The following is a 13,870-nucleotide window of genomic DNA, read 5'->3' as shown; positions in this document are numbered from 1 at the left end:
AGCAGCCTCAGGAACAATCACGGATGTGGACAGTCCCTCACCTGTGCACTTAGGTGAGAAACGCCCACACCGCAGATCGCCCCGAGATCCGCTACAGCCACCACACCCCCCTGCTAAGCCGTGAGCGCAGTGATTATTTATTTTAAAAAAACTGGCCTTTGCGGAGAGAGCTGTGGGCCCATAACACCACAGTTAGTAGTAGTAGTAGTAGTAGCAGTAGTAGTTGTAGTAGTTGTAGTAGTAGTGTGGTTTATTAAAATAACCTCATAACCTCACTTTGGAATGGTCAGAGGTAGCTTAAATAACACATTTGTCTTAATGTTGTATACTTCATTAAATCCATCAGATTCACAAGTAATTTTACCAGAGCATTAATATGCCACACTGCCCAGCAAATAATAAGCTGTTTACTGATGCTTTAAAATTGCTATTAAGACCAAAAGAAGCTTTTCTTAAGGTCTTATTACATAACACTATATGAGTAATATTAGACATGCATTGTTGTTGACTTCAGAAAGTCCTGTCAGGTTTACCACTCTCTCCATATAAATGGTCACATTACTGAGAGGGTTAAAAACATCAAATTCCTTAATGTATACACACTGAGGACTACCTGAAGACCAAACTGTTCAGCTGCTCCTAGGACAGCTGAGAAAGGCAAGTCTTCCTCCTTCTATTCTCACCACAATCTAGAGAGCATGCTGACCAGCTCCATCACTGTGTGGTATGGAAATTGTAATTAAAGCTGACCATAAGTCACTCCAGAGGATCATTAAGACGGATGAGAACATCATCGGAGTGTCTCTTCCCTCCGTCCAGGTGACATATAACATTTGTTGTCTATCTAGGGTGTCCAGCATTGCAGGTAACCCACCCAACCTGCACATAGGCTCTTTGTGCCGTTGCCATCTAGTAGCATTTCAGCTGGAGCAAATGAGCAAATTAGAAACTTTGTTAAACAAAACCTGTCCAATTTTTGTGACCTCCCACCTACCTTTATGCCAGAAAAAATATTGATCAGTCTTGAGACAGAATCTCCATAATATATAAAATCATTTTACAGTCCCTCCCTTTCAAAGATCCCAGAGTACAGTGGGAAAAGGATCTCTCACTCAACATCTCAGAAAAGGAGTGGAAAGCAGCAATGCACAGAATTCACTTGAGCTCCATATGCGCAAATACAATTATTTAACTTAAAATTATATATTAGCCACATCTCTCCAAACATTTTGTCCAAAATGTTGCAGTCAAGTTCCAGCTTCATTGGGCCACATGTTTTGTTTTGCACCAAATTAACATCATTTTGGACCAAAATTTTAAGTGCCTTTCAGACAGCCTTGGTGTCACAATTCCTCCTAACCCATTAACAGCTGTGTTTGGTGTTCTTCCAGATGGGCTTAAAGTGGAGAAGAACAACCAAACTGCAATTGCCTTTACTACACTATTGGCACGTAGACTTATCTTGCTCAACTGGAAGAATCCTAACTCACCTCTTTTAAGTCAGTGGGAAACTGATGTTATATACTATTTGAAACTAGAAAAAATCAAAGTTGCACTATATATAACTTTTTCAAAACCTAACAGGAACTAATCAATAACATTTTAGAATAAGTGTTTTAATTGAAGAAGCAGATTCTCTCCCCTCTTTTTTCCTTTTTTTCTACTCCATTTTTATTCATTTATTAATTTTTCCATTTACTTATTTTTATTAGCTTACTTGATGGAATATCAACTAGATTCTTACCTGCCTTTAGTATTGCTACAATTCATTTTAATTATTCTGTGAAATTGTGATGGAATATTTGGGATTTTTTGCAACAAGTTAGTTAATCCTATATAATTCCCCTTTTCTACTATACCTCACATTTACATTAAGCATGGTTAAAGTTCAGCTAGTTTGTTATCAAAAATTTCCTGAACACATTGCAAATATTCCTTGTTATCTAGTTGTTTGTATGTAATACTACACACTGATACTGTATGAAACTGTCATAGTTTATAATAACACTATACAAAGACAACAATCTCTTCCCTTTTCCCATTTACATCTCTCAGACTGATTCACATGGTATGGAAAACTCATCAAGAACTTTAAAAGGTTCTGCTGGACAGTTATGTTATAAAAAAATCTTGACTATACATTGTTTTGTTCTCCTGCTAAACGAATCTTAGGCTGGAGAGATCTATTCATTTTCTACATTGAAGATGACCCACGTAAAGATTTTCTAATGCTGCCTCTGTCCTGGTGTCTGTATAAACACAGGAAACTGCAGTTTCTGTATTACATCTTGCCTGAACAAGGGGCCTTAGCTGCTTCGGAAGCTTGCAATTTGTAATCTGTTCAGTTTGCCAATAAAATGTATCATTTTGATTGAATTCTCACTGCATCCATAATGACTGACATGGTACAACACCCTACTACCATTTTTCCTCCAATGCCGCACCACATTTCCTAACTTTTACTCTTCTATAAGACACAGTTAACTGTCATTACTCATCTGTGAAATCTTCCTCCTCTTGATATGATATGCCAATGACCTTAACCCTAAGTACCATTTCTGATTTTTTTTCTACAAAAGACCAAATGAAACGTGCAGAACTTCAAATACTACTAAACTCAAGGCAATCATCTTTCCTAGAAATTTTTGCCCAGCCACATTTGATTGAGTGTGAGCAAAGGGTCCCTTTATTGTACCTTTATTGTCACTGTTCTTAAGTAATGGGGTGAAATGGCCAGACTCAACGTTACATTTTTTTCCTATTCAACTCTGAATTTTGCGAGGTCTTTTTATAATTTAGACATAATAATAATTAAAATTAACAAATGTTAATACATATGTAGATGTCTGTGTGTGCGTGGGTTCTACGGTGCACTTACTAAGCTTCCATTGTTGACTCCAGTCCTCTGTCAAATATAGTCACCACAGGTGACATTTGAAAATGTTATATTGTGCTATAAGTGGAATAAGTAGAAATGGATGGATATATAGATTTAAATTAAAATAATATAAAGGGATGAGAATGCAAGCACTATGCACCCCCTCTCCTACCTCATCACAATAATACTGTAGATTAGTCTTGAGAATTATTGACTCATTTAATGCAAACTAACTTCTTCAAATAGAGGCAACATTTTTATATTAATATATAAAATAGTTTATTTTACTGTATATAATACTTCTTGGAAGGCTCTGCCTCCCTTTGATTTGGTATTAGAATAAATAGGTTGACAATATATTTGGATGGATTTGTTAGTATTGTTTATTAGGCTAAGGTAATAATACATGAAACTATCATTGTGAACAAATGAGATATTAATGATTATTCAAATCCTGTGTGCGGTCAGCTAGGTACAGTATGTTTTACAAAAATAAGGTGGTCATCCCTAGATATACAGTATTGTTTACTGTATCGTTAAAAAAACTGTATGTTTAAAATATTTTGGTTTGTCCAGACATTGTTCTAGTTATTGGAATCAGCTCCTGCTTCTCTGTAACCTTTCTGAGGATAAAGTGGGTTTAGATAATGGATGGATGGATGGTTTGTTCATATGGGATGACTAAATTAGATAGTGCCTTCTGAATTGGTTATCACAAAATTCCACTTATGAGAATGTACAATTCCACCTCACTGACCATCATTTACAGGACCAACCTAAAGTAAACAAATCTAATATGGACATTATTATAATGTGTGAATAAGCTGGAGATCTTGGGAATATCCCAAAAAAACACAGGACTAATGTGCAAACACCATAAGGACCGTGGCCAGATCAGAATCTGAACAAAGGTCCATTGAGCTGCTGCCAGAGAAATTAACTAACTATTAAGCCACTTTAATAATGCTGTATCATTGTTATTATTATATTGCATCACATCTAAAGAAAGATGCCCCATAAATTAGTATGTCCAAAACAGAAATAACTACTCACTGCTTTGATATGTATGAAATTATACTCAAAACAGTCTCTTTATAAGATTCTAATTGTAGATCACAGAGTGTCCCTATCCTCATAGTGCCATCTGGCAAAATATGAATATGTATCATTACAAAAGACCTCAAAACAAATTGCCTAAATTTAACAATTTTATGGACCCATACACTTGAATTGTGCTGTTTGATGAGCACTGGATTTTGATAATACTGCAAATTAGAGAGCTAAGTTTTACCATAATACCTTTAATATAAATAAATATACACAGTTAATATCATTACTTAAATGAAATTATAGAAAATCCAAGGAAAGTGGGCTGTCACTGACAATTCCAGAAATGGTATTTTACTGCCTTTACGTTTTACTAGGCCATCAGAGAATTCATTTAAGCAATTACTCTTAGTCTGCTTATCAAAAACATTTGAGTTTGTCTAAAATGTTGTTTCATTTTATATTTTACATGGTAAAAGAAGCTTCTTCAATAAAGCTTTTCTTGAGGTGCCATACACATGCTGGATCAATGAGTGCACAGTAACTGAGAGAATTGCTTTTTTGTAATACTGCCAGATAGACAAGAATTACTTATGAAGGTAACAATCCACTCTTGCATTCTTGGAAAAAAAATATATTATTACATTAATATTTGACTTATTGTTTTCAATTAAAGGGTCTTTTCCTATTCTAGCACTATTAAGTATATAACAGGATGTAACCTTGGACAAATCGACCAGTCTGCCAAAGGGCACAGTACAGCCACCGTCATAGTAAACAAGCGCTGCGGTCATTTTCATTTGTAGCCTTCATACATAATCTTAGAGAGTCATGGACAGACACGGTGCCGCTTCATGCTGTCCAGTCGTATAGTGTAACATCCCCACCAACAGTTATAGCTCTCTGGGGCTAGGTTTGATATTTTTGTAAATTGTAGTTCCTTGTTGTAGTAGATTGGATAGTGAGACCTGTCCAATTAAATCTACAAGAAAAAGAACACAGAAGAGTACTGAGAGACTCAAGAAACAAAAAAAAAAGGGTGTTGTAGAACACACAAACAGAACAGAAGCCTGTGGATCTTTGGAGCCAGAACAAATATCTGTTTCAAGACTCATCTTTGTTGTGCTGTCCTGGTCTCTCCTAGACTTTCTCGTATACTTGGATATGGGGATAGATATTTGAAAAGCAAACTGCAAGAGAATGATTACATTTTTTATATTATGTACATTAAAGAACCATCAACAACAAATAAAATCAAATTAATTATATATTAAACAATTATTATAAAAGTAAAGCTTAATAAATCAGACTTTTCAGCTGCATGAATAAAAGATAAAGTAGCACTTCTGGTAACAAAAGTTTCTAGAAATCTATGTTTTGTACCCAATACTTGTATGCAAAATTTGGTTGACCTAAGTGAAAGAGTACTCAGGTTATCTGGTTTACATACACACACACACACACACACACAGGCAAACAGACATAATTTCAAAAAAGGTATTTTCAGATTTGGAGGTCTAAAACTTTGAGATTCATCAAAATCTCAAAATGGAATTTTTGAAGGATTCCAATACTTTCCCTGTACTTCGTATATCAGAAAGTCAGGGAGGTCTAAAACGTTGAGATTCATCAAAATCTCGAAATCGAATCTTTGGACGATTATGATACTTTCCCTATGCTTCTTATACGAGAAAGTAAAAAGATGTTTTAGGTTCCATGTGGAGTGGATTCCAAAAAGTTTGGATCTTGGAAAATATTCACAGAAAAATGGGAAGGTTGAAAGTTTACTGATACGTTGTGAGGGAGTCAGGTAATCCGCCATCCCTGTTTGATTCCTATTTGTATGATCTGACATACTTAAGGCAATGAGCTCCAGAAACTGCAGTTAAGTGTTACATGCTGTCCAACTCAAAGTCATTTACTGTGGCACCAGCCTAACATATACACCCACACTCACTCATATCAATTTAGTTCCGCCAGTTAATTTAACACTTACTATATGTCTTTGGAAATGGCAACAGGAAATATTCATAGTTGAGTACAAATTCAAAGATTAATATCGCAGCCATTTCTGTTTCCCTTGAACTAAAAGACAACAGGGTCAACAACTCTGTCACTTTGCAACCATGGATATTATTATTATAACTGTTAAATATTCTAAGGGTGCTCCCTGCATAGAGTTTGCATGTTCTCCTTATGTCCAATTGGGTTTCCTTCAGGTGCTCTGGTTTCTTACCACAATCTAAAGCCACATACGTTAGGTGAATTGGCTAACTAAAAAGATTACAATATGCAAGCTTTCGAGGCAGCTCAGACCCTATTCTTCATGCGGTTTGTAATCACTACAAATTGCCTGAAGAAGAAGTCATTTTGCTTGACTTCTTATTGCATTCACAATGGCTAACATGCTACAACATCCTACCACTAAGGACAGAATCTTGAAACACATCTAAGGGTCAACTGAGAGCATACACTGTATCTGGATATTTAAATATCGCTGCCTCATGCCACATGGACTGCAGTTTGAGTCTGGTTGAGCTTCTTAGAGTGATGTTTGACTGTCCTCCCAGCATTCACACAGGTTTCCTTTGGGGAATATAACTTGGTGGTACTGTTCACTTATAGTTCTAAATGTGAGTGTGGTATTATATTTAGGGTTATTGTATTTCATTTTTGTTAAAGATGTCGTAGGATTGTACAAATTATAAAAATTATTAATGGAAAATTATACAAAATAACTATTATTATTGTTACTTTAAATTACCCTCAATCTTCTTATAAAAAGTTATTATGGCTCCTTACCATTGCATAGTACAGTGGAACCTCGGTTCACGAACGTCTTGGAACATGTACAAATTGGTTTACAACCAAAAAGTTTGCCAAACTTTTGCATCTGTTCACGACCACACACTCGGTATACGAACAAGCCAGTTTCCCTTTCGATTTGTGTGCGCCCATGATTTCCGCATGTGTTCAATCTCTTCCTGTGCAGTGAGCGAGAGAGAGAGAGACACACACACAGAGATGCGCGCAAGAGAGAGAGAGACACACACACACACAGGGACGCGCACACGCACGCGAGAGACACACACGCGTGCGCGAGCGAGAGAGAGACAGCTGGACGCATAAGGCCAAGAAGGCAGTTAAAGAATGTACCAGGCCAGTTTTTAAAGAGACAGATGCAGGCATTGTTTTAACCTATTTAATAAAGGATTTGAACCTTTACTTCTGTTTACAGCGATCGGTTCGTAGCATGCATTGATGTAATGTTACTTTTCTAGGTGGTTTATTAAAATTATGGATTTTTCCAATGATCATTTTTTTCCCTGTGCTTAAAACTCATTAGAAAAAAAGTGTTTTTAGTGAGAGGTTCGTAGAACTATAGCGCAAACTCTTGCAGTGTTGTTCAAGGTTTTCTCAGTGTTATTCAATGTTTTTACATTTAGTTTACTATTACACTGTGCATTCTATGGTATTATTAAGTATATTTGTTCTTAAAAATCTTTAAAAAAATATATTTATATACAGTTCGTACGGTCTGGAACGGATTAATTGTATTTACATACAATCCTATGGGGGAAATTACTTCGGTTTATGACCAGAGTTTTGGAACGAATTATGGTCGTGAACCGGTTCCACTGTATTTGTTGTTGTTGTTGTTATTATTATATTTTTCTAACTTTGATCTTTTTTTTTTTTGATCTTTACTATTTTGATGTTTTTTCCCAGTCACATTCACAGTGGTAACATGTCAAACAGGATATGTTAGGACACTGTATGGTGATAGAAATATACCATATAAAGAATAAGTGTTCAGGAGACTTCTGGGATGTGGTCTACTGAGTAGACGTGTATTCGGTTCGCGCTGCTACACTGTACTATATTTATCTTACAAACCTCACACTTTTTGCTCTGAAACCCAGATTTAGGAACTTTTACGTGTATTACTTTGAATCCAGCTGTAGAATGCCTAAATCAAAGGATAAATCCGAACGAGACCAAGAAAACTCACCGCCGTCGGCTCCTGCAACTATGGCGCAGATTAGCCTTTTGGTAGAAGATCACAGAGCTGCGCTGTCTGCGAACTTTAAGTCTTCTTTTGAGAACTTATCGTCTAAACTGGACAGTGTTCAATCTGCAGTACACGACCTTAGTCTGCGTATTAGTTCTCTCGAGCTTGCTCATACCGATTTTGATCAACGTTTAGACCAGATCAAGGCGTAATGCTCTGCGCTCCAAAAAGATGACGAGTGGTTAAAATCCAAGATGGCAGATCTAGAAGGGCGCAGCAGACGCAATAATATTCGGATTGTGGGTTTACCTGAAGCTATTGAGGGTCCATGCCCTACTACTTTTTTCTCTCAACTCCTTGTCGATGTCCTTGGATCGCAGGTGCTTACTTCGCCACCGGAGCTGGATAGGGCACACCGGAGCCTAGCTCCCAAGCCGGCCGCTGGGGGGAAACCCCGGCTGGTTATCCTTCGTTTTCATAGCTACCAAATAAAGGATCTGGTGATTCGCGAGGCACGTAAGAGAGATGACCTGGTCTATAACGGCCATAAGATTCGGTTTTACGAGGACTACACCCCTGAAGTGGTAAGGCAGCGCGAGGTTCAAGGAGGCCATGGCAGAGCTCTACAAGAGGGGATACCGGCCTGCGCTTCTTTATCCAGCTAAACTGCGCATCGTTCTGCCGACCGGAGAGAGAAAATGGCTGCAATCTGTGTCAGACACTGACAAATTTATGCAAGATTTGTGCAGAGACAAGTAATTATTTTTCACCTCAATGATCCTTTATCTGCATGGTTGCAGGGCTCATTCTATGTGACACTGAATTAATGGTTTTAATTAATCATTGAGGACATTCTGCTGGTTTTGAGGTGTTTGTTTTATTCTCTAGACTGGTATGTTCATCTTACCGGGTGAGGTTACTTTTTTCTTTTCTTTTTTTTATAATGTTATGTGGATAGTGTGGTGGGAGTCCGAGATAGGAGGTTCTAGATGTTTGGATTATGCTGCTGTCTTCTTCATTTGGGGAAGGGGACTAAGAGGGTGAGGGGTTTCAGGCCCATGTTTATGTGTTTTTGTTTGTTTTCCTTTGCTTCTTTTCATTTACTTGGTTTTATTTGGATTGCAGTGTGTCATTTCCTTCACAGTGTCGGTGCTTAATGTGTTGCAATGTTTGCTCTATTCTTTCCTTCCAATTCGGTACTATAGCTGTACAGTAACGTCGCTTGGAAAAAACCAATATGGTTGACAGTAACATTATGGGGAGCCCGATTAGGTTTCTGTCCTGGAATGTGAAGGGCATGAATGGTCCAGTCAAGAGATCTAGAGTTCTCACTCATTTAAAGCGTCTCAAAGCAGATGTTATTTTTCTTCAGGAGACTCATTTGCGTATTAAGGATCAGAAAAGACTTAAAACGCCATGGATAGGTCACGTCTTTCATTCCAGCTTTGATTACCAAGCAAGAGGTGTTTCAATCTTAATTAGTAATAAAATACAGTTCTCACTCTTCGAGACGATAACAGACAAAAATGGAAGATTTTTAATTATTGTAGGGACTATCCTGCACAATCCTATTGTCTTGGTGAATGTTTATGCCCCAAACTTTGACAACGCCCAATTTGCTAATAACCTTTTGAGGATGATCCCCAATTTGAATACACACCTTCTGATCTTTGGGGGGGATTTAAACTGTGTTATTGATCCGGTACTAGATAGATCTGCCTCCAGCATAAAAGCCCCATCTGCCATGTCAAAGTCATTTTCAGACTTTATGACTCAAAATGAATACATTGATCCATGGAGATTTCATAATCCACAAGCCAAAGAATATTCTTTTTTTTCCCCATGTTCATCACACATATTCTCGTATAGACTATTTTTTTATTAATGACTCTTTAATTTCAAAAATCCATAATTGTGAGTATCTCCCAATTGTTATCTCAGATCATGCGCCTTTGGCTATAGACATCGCTTTGTCCACCTACCATACAGCTCGACCCACTTGGAGGCTCAATTCCTTGCTTTTCTCAGACCCGGCCTTTTGTGAATATATTTCTGTTTCCATTGATGACTTTTTAATTACGAATAGGTCGGATACCATCTCAAATTCCTTATTATGGGAGACTCTTAGGGCTTACCTAAGAGGCCAGATTATCTCATACGCATCTCATCTGTCCAGATCTAAGAAATCCAGACTAAAATACCTATCTACAGAAATTCTTAAACTTGATCACCAGTATGCCCTGAAGCCTTCTCCAGAAATATATAAGCAGCGTCTTAACTTGCAACCTAAGTTTGACTTGATGTCAACGAGTGAGGTGGAGCAGCTGTTATTACAGTCTCGTGGTAACTATTATGAATACGGGGAGAAAGCTTCTCGTTTGTTAGCTCATCAACTAAGGCATCATTATGCCGCCCGTCACGTTATGCAAATAAAAAATACATCAGGTACTTTGACGTCTGACCCAATTGAAATTAACTCTGTCTTTAATGCATTTTATACCAGTCTTTACACCTCAGAGTTTCCTCCCAACTCAGGAAATATGCAGCAGTTTCTTGACAGTTTAACAATCCCCACAGTTGAGGCAGTTAAAGCAGTAGAAATTGATGCCCCCCTTAATTTGGATGAGGTCATATTTTCGATTAAATCCTTACAATCGGGTAAATCCCCTGGTCCTGACGGATTCTCTTCAGATTTTTATAAGAAATTTTATCCCAAATTAGCCCCATTACTCTTGTCTGTCTTTGAGGAATCATTAGAGCACGGTTCTCTCCCCATGACGCTGAGACAGGCCTCTATCTCACTATTACTTAAGGGAGGGAAGGATCCAACTTTTTGTACTTCTTACAGACCCATAAGCCTTCTTAACGTGGATGTGAAAATTCTGGCCAAGCTGTTAGCTTCTCGCATAAAAGGAGTACTGGTTTTATCAAAGGAAGACACTCCTATTTTAATATTCACACCCTCTTTAATATATTGTACTCCAAACATCATAGTATTCTCCCTGAAGTGGTCATTTCATTGGATGCTGAAAAGGCATTTGATAGAGTGGAGTGGGAGTACCTCATTGCAGTCCTGAAGAAATTTGGCTTTGGCGATAGATTTATTTCTTGGATTCGTCTCTTGTATACTTCCCCCCTAGCTTCTGTTTGTACCAATAACATAAAATCTGACTTTTTTCCTCTATCGCGTGGCACACGTCAAGGCTGTCCTCTCTCCCCCTTACTTTTTGCTTTAGCTATAGAGCCACTTTCGATAGCTCTCAGGACTTCCTCTTTCTTCCAAGGCGTGACTCGTGGAAATATAGAACACAGGGTGGCCTTGTATGCAGATGATTTACTTCTGTATCTCACAAACCCGACTAATTCCCTAGCACATGTTATGGAAATACTAAAAGATTTTGGTTTCTTCTCTGGATAAAGACTTAACATTCAAAAGAGTGAATGCTTGACTATAAACAAAGCTGCGCAGCGGCTCAGACAGACTGACCTTCCCTTCCACCTGAGTTATACTGGTTTCAAGTATCTGGGAGTGAATGTGACTAGCTCAAGTAAGGCTCTACGGGCTGCTAATTTCACTCCTCTACTGTCTCATGTAAGGTCAGCTTTTCAAAGATGGGCTAATTTGCCGGTATCTCTATTGGGCAGGGTTAATGTAGTTAAAATGAATGTTTTACCCAAATTTTTATACCTTTTCCAGTGCATTCCTTTGTTCTTACCCAAATCTTTTTTTAAATCTATTGATCAAATGATCTCCTCATTCATATGGAGAGGTAAGTCTCCCAAAATTCGCAAGCCATTATTACCAAAGTGCCGACTCAGTGGAGGTCTGTCTTTACCCAATTTGATGTTTTATTATTGGGCAGCTAACATCCAAAAATACATTTATTGGCTAAAAGATCCTCAGGCATTTTGGTGTCAGCTACAAGCTCAATCATGTTTTTCGACCTCTCTCCCCGCTTTATTATTTTCATCCCTCCCTGTATCCCTTACTCAATATACAGATAACCCTGTTGTACTTAACTCTCTTAAGATATGGCATCAATTTCGACGCCACTTCAAATCTGTTTCTGCTTCAGCTCTGGCCCCACTATGTAATAATCACCTTTTTCCCCCTTCCCTTTTAGACTCTGCGTTTAATTTATGGGATAAAAAGGGCATTACATGTTTTTCCGATCTTTATAAGGATAATATCTTTCTTAACTTTACGGATATGTTGTCCCTATATGGTTTGCCCTCATTTCATTTATTTCGTTATTTTCAGGTTAGACACTGTGCTTCCACTATTTTTCTGAGTTTCCCATTCGCCCACCTAAACAGTCTTGGGAAGACTTATTCGAACTTTCTTCACATAAGAAATCTCTTACCTCGCAAATATATAATACTGTTCTTTCAATGGACAGTTGCTCTGACAGTAAAACTATTTCAAATTGGGAAGAGGAGTTGGGTCTGGCCTTCAGAGAAGGCTACTGGGATAGTGTAGTTAAGGGGATTCATACTTCCTCATCTTGTGCAAGGCTTTCTCTTATTCAGTTTAAAGTAGTACATAGGCTACATTGGTCAAAGTCTAAACTATCTAAAATTTATCCCAATGTTCCTGACCTATGTGACCGATGCAACTCCTCTCCCTGCAATTTAAGCCACATGTTTTTTCTTTGCCCCAAAATCCAGTTATACTGGACCTCCTATTTTGACATTATTTCTCATGTTTTTGGAATTCGACTGGAACCCTGTACTTTGATCACTACATTTGGGGTTCCTGGAGATCATGATACGTCTTTTAATAGTACACAATTGAATGCAATCGCTTTCACTTCACTGTTAGCACAACGTAGAATATTATTGTCCTGGAAGGCTCCGCATCCCCCGACCATGGCCCGCTGGCTGAAGGATCTTATGTTCTTTTTAAAACTTGAAAAAATCAAGTTTAGTCTGAGAGGGAGAGCTGATGGGTTTTGAAGGTCTGGCAACCTTTTGTTTCTTATTTTAGATCCTTGGAAACAATTGCACCCGATTGAACTTTATTTATCTATTTCCTATTTTATTACTATTATTTTTTTTATTATTATTTTTTAATTGTTAGTTATTTATCTACTTATTTTTTGTAACATCCTGTGTATTAGCATTTTTTTTTTATTACATTTTTTTGTTGTTTAATTATTTAATTAATCATTATCTATTTTATCTATTTATCTTTTTTGTGGGCCTATGGGTGGGATATGGGGTTTAGGCATTATAGGTTTATTTTTCATATCTGATAGTCAACACTAAAATGTTTATTGATACCTTTGGCATTTTTATGTATTTGAAGAGATGTGTATTTATGTTGCTGTTAAATGGAAAACTAATAAATAAAAGGGAAAAAAAAGAATAAGTGTTCAAACAAACAGTAATGAAATATGCTTTGGACAATCTATTAAACAGGAACTTACACTGCAGACATTTCATTTGAATCCAAATCTGAACTGCACATTTACCTCTCAGATGGAGTGCCGTAAAAACTAACTCTGATTAAGCAGCCATTAATCAGGATACCTGCACTAATAAATGATATGGAAACTGAATGTAGTGCAGACTTCTAGGTATCGATTTAGAATTGCATTGATCTGAACTTTGTGTCTTTTTGATGATTCTTTTATAATCCTCAAAAACAGATTGCTAGACATTTTTTTGGAATTTATTCACCAAGGTTACATATAGGATTAGAAGAGACATCAGCCTGGGAAAGCACTAATATAATGCAAACATGTCAGTGGTTTAAGAGTTTTAATTATTTCTGCAATTATCCTTAAATCTGTGGAAAGAAAGGTTTTTATGCCCATAAATAGGAGAACAAATATAAAAGAACAGGAGAAAGAAGATTGTCACCCAGACAAGATGTAGAAATTCCCAAAGAAACAGGCAAGGCCTCTGTGGATTTTCAACTATGTTGTCTA

The 13,870-nt window shown here is 37.3% G+C and overlaps 1 protein-coding gene across 3 annotated transcripts in view; it reads left to right on the top strand.

Moving 5' to 3' along the window:
* Positions 1–13,870, top strand: part of frmpd4 (FERM and PDZ domain containing 4) — a 787,881-nt gene that overhangs the window by 289,587 nt on the left and 484,424 nt on the right. The gene's annotated exons all lie outside the window — the stretch shown is intronic.

Source organism: Polypterus senegalus, chromosome 2 (genome assembly GCF_016835505.1).
Source record: "Polypterus senegalus isolate Bchr_013 chromosome 2, ASM1683550v1, whole genome shotgun sequence".
Lineage (NCBI taxonomy): Eukaryota > Metazoa > Chordata > Cladistia > Polypteriformes > Polypteridae > Polypterus > Polypterus senegalus.
Note: the sequence above shows the minus strand (reverse complement) of the source record. Positions and strands in the feature narration are given on the sequence as shown.